The sequence below is a fragment of the Etheostoma spectabile genome, chromosome 23 (assembly GCF_008692095.1).
Source record: "Etheostoma spectabile isolate EspeVRDwgs_2016 chromosome 23, UIUC_Espe_1.0, whole genome shotgun sequence".
In the NCBI taxonomy this organism is placed as follows: domain Eukaryota; kingdom Metazoa; phylum Chordata; class Actinopteri; order Perciformes; family Percidae; genus Etheostoma; species Etheostoma spectabile.
Window position 1 is genome coordinate 11,327,132 of NC_045755.1, and position 10,422 is coordinate 11,337,553.

The 10,422-nt window shown below is 40.0% G+C and overlaps 1 protein-coding gene and 4 non-coding genes across 22 annotated transcripts in view; all 5 read right to left on the reverse strand.

Moving 5' to 3' along the window:
• LOC116672840 (ELKS/Rab6-interacting/CAST family member 1) overlaps positions 1–10,422 on the reverse strand; it is a 119,260-nt gene that overhangs the window by 24,316 nt on the left and 84,522 nt on the right. The gene's annotated exons all lie outside the window — the stretch shown is intronic.
• Positions 129–240, reverse strand: trnal-caa (transfer RNA leucine (anticodon CAA)). Its single transcript has 2 exons — positions 203–240; positions 129–174 (listed from the first exon to the last, which is right to left on the reverse strand). It is a non-coding gene; the product is annotated as a tRNA-Leu (tRNA).
• Positions 733–841, reverse strand: trnal-caa (transfer RNA leucine (anticodon CAA)). Its single transcript has 2 exons — positions 804–841; positions 733–778 (listed from the first exon to the last, which is right to left on the reverse strand). It is a non-coding gene; the product is annotated as a tRNA-Leu (tRNA).
• Positions 1,326–1,437, reverse strand: trnal-caa (transfer RNA leucine (anticodon CAA)). The gene is made up of 2 exons: positions 1,400–1,437; positions 1,326–1,371 (listed from the first exon to the last, which is right to left on the reverse strand). It is a non-coding gene; the product is annotated as a tRNA-Leu (tRNA).
• trnal-caa (transfer RNA leucine (anticodon CAA)) lies at positions 2,546–2,657 on the reverse strand. The gene is made up of 2 exons: positions 2,620–2,657; positions 2,546–2,591 (listed from the first exon to the last, which is right to left on the reverse strand). It is a non-coding gene; the product is annotated as a tRNA-Leu (tRNA).

Consider the following 10,422-nt stretch of genomic DNA (forward strand, 5'->3'; position numbering starts at 1 on the left):
GGTTATGGGCACTAAGAAGTCAAGAGTAACACCAGTGTAGGACCTCAGTGGCTTAAAGCACGGCTTAGGCTCTACAGGAGACATATTATCATCAAACTATGGGGAGGAAACCTGCTGGTAAAAATCTCTGTCAGAAGTGGGATTTGAACCCACGCCTCCATTTGGAGACCAGAAGCCCCTTGTTGCTCAAGAAGGAATTAACCTTGAGTCTGGCGCCTTAGACCGCTCGGCCATCCTGACTGCCTAATCATTGAATTCAGTCTGGACTTAAATTTGAGGTTTACAGACTTATGGGTTTACTTGGAAAAGGACCCATCCAAAGGACTACTGGAAGAAAAAAACCCTGGTACAATCTCTCCTTGTTTTTAATGAATGTTTAGGTTCTCGTAATTTTGTTTAGTATGTACATATTCAAGGAAATCTTGTTTCACACAGAAAGGAGATGTAGGAGCCAATTAGTGCTCAATCTATAAGTAGTAACCCATCTTTGTCCGGGCAGGTGTTCCGCCCAGTAGGTAAATAATTTTAGATTACGTTGAGACAGCGGTTGCTGCAGTAGTCTAGTTACTCGTGGTTTTGGATGTTTTTTGTCTGTTGTTGGAAATAGATCGAGGTTATGGCACTAAGAAGTCAAGATGACACCAGTGAGACCTCAGTGGCTTAAAGCACGGCTTAGCTCTACGGAGACATATTATCATCAAACTATGGGGAGGAAACCTGCTGGTAAATCTCTGTCAGAAGTGGGATTTGAACCCACGCCTCCATTTGGAGACCAAAGCCCCTTGTGGCTCAGAAGGATTAACCTTGAGTCTGGCGCCTTAGACCGCTCGGCCATCCTGACCTGAATTACTGAATTCAGTCTGACTTAAATTTGAGGTTTACAGACTTATGGGTTACTTGGAAAGGACCCACCAAAGGTATACGGGCAGAAAAAACCCTGGTACAATCTCTCCTTGTTTTTAGAATGTTTAGGTTTTGTAATTTTGTTTAGTTTACATATTCAGGAATCTTGTTTCACACAGAAAGGATGTAAGCCAATTGTGCTCAATCTATAAGTAGTACCCCATCTTTGTCCGGGCAGGTGTTCCGCCCACTAGGTAAATAATTTTAGATCACGTTGAGACAGATTGTCGCTGCAGTAGTCTAGTTACTCGTGGTTTTGGATGTTTATTTGTCTGTTGTTGGAAATATGATCGAGGTTATGGGCACTAAGAAGTCAAGAGTAACACCACTGCAGCACCTCAGTGGCTTAAAGCATGGCTTAGGCTCTACAGGAGACATATTATCATCAAACTATGGGGAGGAAACCTGCTGGTAAAAATCTCTGTCAGAAGTGGGATTTGAACCCACGCCTCCATTTGGAGACCAGAAGCCCCTTGTTGCTTAGGAAGGAATTAACCTTGAGTCTGGCGCCTTAGACCACTCGGCCATCCTGACTGCCTAATCATTGAATTCAGTCTGGACTTAAATTTGAGGTTTACAGACTTATGGGTTTACTTGGAAAAGGACCCATCCAAAGGACTACGGGCAGAAAAAAAACCTGGTACAATCTCTCCTTGTTTTTAATGAATGTTTAGGTTCTCGTAATTTTGTTTAGTATGTACATATTCAAGGAAATCTTGTTTCACACAGAAAGAAGATGTAGGAGCCAATTAGTGCTCAATCTATAAGTAGTAACCCATCTTTGTCCGGGCAGGTGTTCCGCCCAGTAGGTAAATAATTTTAGATAACGTTGAGACAGCTTGTTGCTGCAGTAGTCTAGTTACTCACGGTTTTGGATGTTTATTTGTCTGTTGTTGGAAAAATGATCGAGGTTATGGGCACTAAGAAGTCAAGAGTGACACCAGTGCAGCACCTCAGTGGCTTAAAGCACGGCTTAGGCTCTACAGGAGACATATTATCATCAAACTATGGGGAGGAAACCTGCTGGTAAAAATCTCTGTCAGAAGTGGGATTTGAACCCACGCCTCCTTTGGAGACCAAAGCCCCTTGTGTCAGAAGGAATTAACCTTGATTCTGGCGCCTTAGACCGCTCGGCCATCCTGACTGCCTAATCATTGTTCAGTCTGGACTTAAATTTGAGGTTTCCAGACTTTGGGTTACTGGAAAAGGACCCATCCAAAGGACTACGGGAAGAAAAAAACCCTGGTACAATCTCTCCTTGTTTTTAATGAATGTTTAGGTTCTCGTAATTTTGTTTAGTATGTACATATTCAAGGAAATCTTGTTTCACACAGAAAGGAGATGTAGGAGCCAATTAGTGCTCAATCTATAAGTAGTACCCCATCTTTGTCCGGGCAGGTGTTCCGCCCAGTAGGTAAATAATTTTAGATTACGTTGAGACAGCTTGTTGCTGCAGTAGTCTAGTTACTCGTGGTTTTGGATGTTTATTTGTCTGTTGTTGGAAATATGATCGAGGTTATGGGCACTAAGAAGTCAAGAGTGACACCAGTGTAGGACCTCAGTGGCTTAAAGCACGGCTTAGGCTCTACAGGAGACATATTATCATCAAACTATGGGGAGGAAACCTGCTGGTAAAAATCTCTGTCAGAAGTGGGATTTGAACCCACGCCTCCATTTGGAGACCAGAAGCCCCTTGTGGCTCAGGAAGGAATTAACCTTGAGTCTGGCGCCTTAGACCGCTCGGCCATCCTGACTACTGAATTACTGAATTCAGTCTGGACTTAAATTTGAGGTTTACAGACTTATGGGTTTACTTGGAAAAGGACCCATCCAAAGGACTACGGGCAGAAAAAAACCCTGGTACAATCTCTCCTTGTTTTTAATGAATGTTTAGGTTCTCGTAATTTTGTTTAGTATGTACATATTCAAGGAAATCTTGTTTCACACAGAAAGGAGATGTAGGAGCCAATTAGTGCTCAATCTATAAGTAGTACCCCATCTTTGTCCGGGCAGGTGTTCCGCCCACTAGGTAAATAATTTTAGATCACGTTGAGACAGATTGTCGCTGCAGTAGTCTAGTTACTCGTGGTTTTGGATGTTTATTTGTCTGTTGTTGGAAATATGATCGAGGTTATGGGCACTAAGAAGTCAAGAGTGACACCAGTAGGACCTCAGTGGCTTAAAGCACGGCTTAGGCTCTACAGGAGACATATTATCATCAAACTATGGGGAGGAAACCTGCTGGTAAAAATCTTTGTCAGAAGTGGGATTTGAACCCACGCCTCCATTTGGAGACCAGAAGCCCCTTGCACAGCCACAACTGGGGCTCTACGCAAGGAGACAGGATATTACTCCACGTTTCAAAAGGTATAGTGTTGTGTTTGGCAATGATATTCAATACAGGAAACATGACGATGCACAACATTATTATTTATTCCTCAGATTTTTGTTTGTCTTTTAAAGTGTTGTTAAGGGCCACAAATGAAGAATCTCTTTCTGCCATTGACCAACATATTTCGGCTTGTTTTTCCAGCCCCTCTACTGTTAGGAGACAGGGTCAGGGTGGTGTGCTCGCCCTCACAGCTGTTGCCTGGCTCTGATTTACGAAAAAAACACCAGTAAAATAAAAAAACAAAACTGCATAAATTCTGCTACTGTGTGTTAATTTAATATATAGGTACACCTGCATGTAGGCCTAAGAGATACAATATAAGCCTATGTATTACTATTAGGAGTATACATATGTCTAGAATGTATAAATGAATACGGCAACACTGTTGCATCAGTAATCTTTCTATTCCTGCTCTTCCTACAACCTAATACCAGTTTTTAGGTTGCCAAATAGGACACACGTTACTGCAATTAAACTGAGGTTTCAGTCTCCACCTCTGAAAAGTGCCGCTTCTTAGCCGGATTACGTCGGGTCGTGTCGTAAATAGTACGGGCGAGGCCTCAAAACCGAGAATATATTGGGGCGTGATATTTAAATATTATGATCGTTTCCAGCCACTGCATTTATCAATGTACGACCATTCTTATGCTCTGATTGGTATGATACAAACGTCATGAATCCCACGTGAAGCTTGTCGTAAGAGGACTTCTGCGCAGATTTCTACGTTAGGTTGATAAATAAGGGCCATTGTATCCGTCTTTGTCCCCTTCTTTATTTCTCCTCATCTTAGAGCTTTCTCACTCTAAATAATCCCCAAAGTTCCTCCCTTTTCCTCTTCCTGTCTTTATCACAGCTCTCTCATACACAGTACTTTCTATGATTAGGTCTCTCCATCCTGTAACAAAATTTACCTAACAGTGCTTCTTTGTGCCTCTTTGTCCCTCTTTCTTTAAGGATAATGATCTTTTTTTTCTGTCCCTTTCTCTTTTCTGTAAGCAGAGTAGGTAATCCCCCCTTCTCGCTTTCTGTCCCTCTTGACTTTTGCTTCTTAACTTGCCCTTGTATCCGTGACTAATTCTTGCTCCCACTCTTTTCTACCCTCCTTGCAGCAAGAAATCATCATTTCCATATATTTCCCTTTCTTGTCTTTTCATTGTTCTGTCTTGTTTACGGTTTTATTTTGTCTTTTTAGTTCATTTTGCTGTTGACTATGAATCTACTTCTTGTTTGCCCCACTTTGTTCTTTTTGCCCATTTCGTACTTATTAAAAAAATCGGTAACACTTTCTATGAAGCCTGTCTTTTTAATTCATTATAAAAACATTTATAAAGTATCATTTGGCAATGGCTTGAATGTAATGACGTTCATTAATATCAAAAAGTTACGCACTAAAGCTTTAATACATTATAATAATTTTAAAAGGCATAATAGTCACCGCTGTAAGGCATTATATTGTGATTATAAATTACTCTAAGTGGGCATTGTTTGCTTTAACTAAAGTGAAGCATTCCCCACATTAGAATATTTAAGTTTAACATGTATCTCTTATGTTTGTAGCATTTGCTTTACTAACAGAGATCTTATTGCTTTAATCCGTTTACAATTAACTACGGCGCCAACGTTAGGCCACAATTTCAACTCAATAAACGTGCTACATGTGTGTGATGCAGCACACACACCTAGCAACATTAGCATAATACCGCTAGCTTACCGAGATACATGGAAGATGAAAACGGGACTTTCCAAGATTCCAGTTGCTTGCCCTTTAATTTCCTCCTGCTTTTGATAATTTGATTGCGTTTGAGCACCTCTCTTTTTAATGCTAACAGTCAACTGCTAATAATTGCTTTTCTTTGCTCCAGTTGCTGTCTTACAAGCACATGTTCTCCCTCACGCAATCATGCAGGTGCAAGGTGATCTGTCAATCAAATACAGCTAGAGGCGGGGCCATTTCTTTTAGTGGCTGATGACTCTCCAACCGTTCAGCTGAACAAAACAACACACATAAATACCTTGCCTATTTTAACCATTTTCTGTCACTCAGTTACACCAAATTGATTTCATATATTAGGCTATATGTATTACAACCATGAGAATTTCACTATGATCCTTGCAAAAAGAGTAATGTCATGTGTGTGAGCAGCTCACTTCACAGGGGATGTTAAAACGGTTTCAGGAATTACTTATAACTTGAATAAAGTGAGTCTTTACGTTATAATACTGAGATGTCCATCATTCACTTGTTCTTTACCAAAAAAAGTTTAAAATTGGAATTTAATTTTTGTCATGACCAGTTAAACATATAAATACATTTTTCAAAGTCTGTTTTCTTCTTGCATAGATTTAAATTTGTGATTTCACTTTACTTAAAGCACCCATGACCACTTGTAGGGACTTATAATCACATTATAATGCCTTATTGCAGTAATTATTATGCCGTATAAAATGATTATAATGTAAAAAAATTATGATAATTAATACAATACACTATGATCCTGGAAAGAATAGGGTGGTCAGTGCGTGATGAGTGTTATGATACTTTAATATTTTATGATACTCTAATTGCCCTCGGGAAAATGTATCTGTGCTGCTTTGGTGTACTTTGACTCTAAAATTTGAAACCGTTGACCAATAGCAAGCAATCAGGCAGTGCTGACCTGTGAACAGCGATCGGTCAAAGAAAGCTATCAAGTTAGCTGTGTGTCATCATCTGCGTTTATTTAACCACTTCAATGCCACATCTATGTGTTTTGAGCAAATTGTGTCAACCTATTCCTTGTTCCTTCAGCGACCAAGATAACAATCTTACTAATTGACAGTTAAGGAGCTTTTGGCAAGCTTGTTACCTCCTTAATAAAACTCTTTGTTGAATGAAATGATGTGTAATCCTGAGTACAAGATTCTAGGGGGGCATAGTACAGAGAAAATACAGAGACGCTCTGGGAGCTATTGAGACCGACAAGCACCTCAGAAACCCCTCGTGATAGCTGGCATTAGCTTCTAGAACCGAACGTTTCCCTAAGACTCATAGCTTCATGTTTTGCCATGTTATTTTGTGGTGTGACTGACCCTCAACACTCTCCTTCACTCTTTCTCTATTCTCTCGTCGGTCCTCCATCCATATTTAATGCTGTTCAAACCAAAACACTAAATCCATAAAACCATTCATTGGAGGAGAGTAAAGACAAAAAGGAGGAGGTGGGAAACAAAGGAAGAAAAAAGAAAAGGAAGAGGAAGGAATGACTAGAGAGCAGAGAAAGTAAAAGTGAGGCGAAAAGAAAAACAGGAGAACAAAGAAAAAAAAAGTGTGGCCAGGTTAGCTCAGTTGGTAGAGCAGGCGCACATATATAGAGGAGGTTTACTCCTCGACGCAGTGGCTGCGGGTTTGACTTCAGCCTGCGGCCCTTTGCTGCATGTCATTCCCCCTCTCTCTCCCCTTTCATGTCTTCATCCGTCCTATGGAAATACAGGCCTAATATGCCTGAAAAATAGTATTAAAAAAGGAGAAATGAACACACCCCTCGCAGGCCATTCTTTACATCTTCACATTTTCTTTAATTGTCAGGAATGCTGACCTCAGCTCAGCTGTTTCTGTGCCAACTGCCTCTTTCTCACTTAATCTAATCATCACACCAATTATTTCACTCCTCCTCCATCACTGTTCCCTTCTTCCTCTTCTCCCCTTCATCTATCCTCCTTGCGGCTCTGCTGTAACCCGCTGACAACGGACAGAATGAGAAACCAATGAACATGGAATGAAGTGGAGGGAGGGGGACGCTGAGGCATGCTTAGAAGGAAGTGATTTCATTGTGATAAGGCTCTGGGGAATATTAGATTAGATTATTGTTTCGTCTTTCCCTCCAGTGGTGAAAGGAGAGCCTTTGTTGATATCTCTGCAATTATCAAGAATGAAAAGTTGCTGAGTCATGGACAAGAACAATTTCATCATGATAAAAAATTAGATTCGGTTTTTTTTCCCCCATGGTTTTTCTGTCAAGAGGATAAAGTTGTTGATAAGTGGAAAATTACAAATGACAATGTAAAGTGACTGAGTTAAGCTCTAAGGGGAATTATTTCATTCGGATAAGTCTCTGCGCAGTAATAAACTAGATTAGATCCACATTCTTTCATTTTAGACAGTAACTGGGGACGTCCCTGTAATCATAAACAAATAATGACAAACAGGTAAGTGTGTAAATAGTAAGACAAATGAATGAAATCCCCATGACTCTACAAGGAAAAAACACTACAAAATTGTGGTATTAAGTGAGTATTTAAGAGGTTTTCAGACTTTAATGACAATGTATATAATCTGTAACTTATTGATAAACTGATAATTAATTCAGACTTCTGTTATGAATACCAAACATATCCCTTTACAGCTTCAGTTACTTCTAAATTAAAGCCACATTTACATATTCATCCATTCACAGATTCCAAAGTTTCAAAGGTTAAATTGGCTTAAGGTGTTGGCTCCACAAAGTCTGGTTATGTTTTAGTGTAGAGGTGATTTAAACATATTTTTGACCCTTTTTTGAATATGTAATGTATTGCTAGTTTACAGTTTCCTGTCATTTTGTTTTTATTTTTTAAGTTTCCGCGATTTCTGCTGTGGGTTAGGTAAAAAGGCCAAGGCCACGGCCACACATATGCCACTGTTAAAGTTAACCACGTGTTTCTTGCATGGACAGATGGTGGTATATTCCTTACCTTCCCCCTCTTCTTCCTCTTGTTCCATATCATAAAATATTACAATGCCCCCTCTTCTCTTTGCTTTCACGCAAACTCATCACCACAACTTCTCTCTTGCTTTCTCTCATGGCATATACCATACTGCTGAAGAAAAATTTAAATGAGAATAAAAGTAAAAAGGAAGGAGACTGTGAGAAAGATAGGCGGAGAAGAAGAGTGAAGAGAGCTGAGGTCAACTTGATCTACAGCCTCCTGACTACACTGCAGCTGGGGGTCAAAGGGCAAAACACAAGAGGCACTTTCAGGGACACACATACTTTATATTCTTCAACACACACAGGTGTGTTTTATGTATGTGGTGTAAGTAAGTGCACATATACAGATCCAGCTATCTTGTGGCCCTCCGTGACTAAATGTGGTTATGTTTGCTTTTTCATAAGCATTCTTTTAACACAATACTGAACTGATACACTGAAGCTTTTCTTAATATAAAGTCTGGTGTACAATTTTCCTCTTATTATATGGTCAGCTGGCTACCGGTTATTTGGCAGTAGTTAGCAAATCTTTGAAAATGCAAATATTTAGTACATCTCTGATTTAAAAAAAAGTAAAATAATTTTAATCATTTGGGCTGATTATACACTTTGATCTGTTCCTCTGAATTTAGCCTGCATTGGAGCAGGGTACTGTAGCTGTGCAGCATAGGTTACATTGGTGTTTAAAACACAAATACAGGCATAAGATGTCAGCGGCATTTCAGCACTAGTAAAGCATCCATCCAGTGAAACAAACACTGACTCAGACCGATCGAGTGAAAAAACACTCCTGAGAAACTTCAGCATTGACATCAAACAGGCACCTTTTATTACTTGACTACATTACCTTGCAAATATAAAAGTACTGCATTCTTTTTACACTTGCAATACCTGTCTTTATGGCAACCAGAGCTCACTTTCATCACTGATTTATACTCATTTATTACTTCATACCACAACTTTGTCTCTGTCCATCTGTCAGACAGGTTATCAGAGGCATGTGTCACTCTCAAGGAGCGAGCTAAAAATACTACACCAGTCTCAGTTTACTTAATGTTAACATTGCAAACACATGCACACACGTGCACAAACACACATGGGAATGTTGAGGAAGTCTCGGCTATGATCCATCATTGAGAGACTGAAAATTGTGACACCACAGAGAGAAAGAGCGAGAAAGAGAGACAGACAGAGAGAGAGACACCAAGAGGGAAGCAAAACTGCTCTCTCTCTCACACACACACACACACACACACACACACACACACACACACACACACAGCGGTAGCAGCAGCAGACGCTAGCGTCTCTGTGTTGTCAGTAACCACCTAAGAGACCCTGAGTGACGGCGGGATAAGGGAGGAAAAGAGAGTGATGCATGTTATAATGACTTCATTTGACACAGCCAATCTCAAACACCTCATACTTTTCTCTTAAACACCAATTTAAACACTCTTCGACACAAACAGACACCTGCATTTGATTTTTCTCTCTCTTGTGAGTCTATCATATTGAATCCTTTTTGAGCTTATTTAATCCACTGAGTGATTTTTTGGCAATATTCAATAACTGGACAACTTTTGCAACAAAAGAATTGCTACATCTTATCTGTTTGAGCGGTTTGGACGGTTTGAACGGCCGTTTTGTTTCACAGTCTGTGAATCAAGTGAAAAACAAGTGAAAACAAAGCTCCTCAATCTCGGTTTGTTTTTTATATATCAGGTGCCATTATTATGTGTGTGTTTGTTTGGTGGTTGGTGCGGTGTCTGTGTGTGTATGTGTGTGAATGTTCACATGTACAGAAATAAAAATGTATGCAGCTGAGTGGGTTAGTGGTTCAACACACCATCCCATGTGCTTATATCAAAGCAGCTACGGTCTCGGTATGAGCTGAATACATGTGTATAAATCATAATTGGTGTACATGTACAGCCAACAGGAGGACGGTTAAGCACTGAAGACTCTTGACCTTCTTATTATGTATCAAATTATTTATTAAAGTTGATATAGGACAATCTGATGTTGTACTCTAATCTGTCCTAAATTTTAAACATCAAATAAAATGGCCCATGGGGGAATCAAATAAAAAACGAAAAAAAGGAGAAACAGATATGGACAGAAAGCGAGAAGAAAGTAGAGACAGGTGACCAGTGAAGAAGAAATCCACCAATTTCCCAGTAGGCTCATCCCCTACGGGGTTGGTTAATTCACTAGACCCACGAGAAGCTTTACTGTGTGTGAGTGTATTTCTGAGTGTGTGAATAGACCCCTGTGTGGAACCACAGCAGCATTTGGTCATGTTTATATCCTTGTTGTTGGCCTGGGTGAGTGTGTACATATCGGGGTGTGTATGTGTGTGTATGTGTGTGTGTGTGTGTGTGTGTGTGTGTGTGTGTGTGT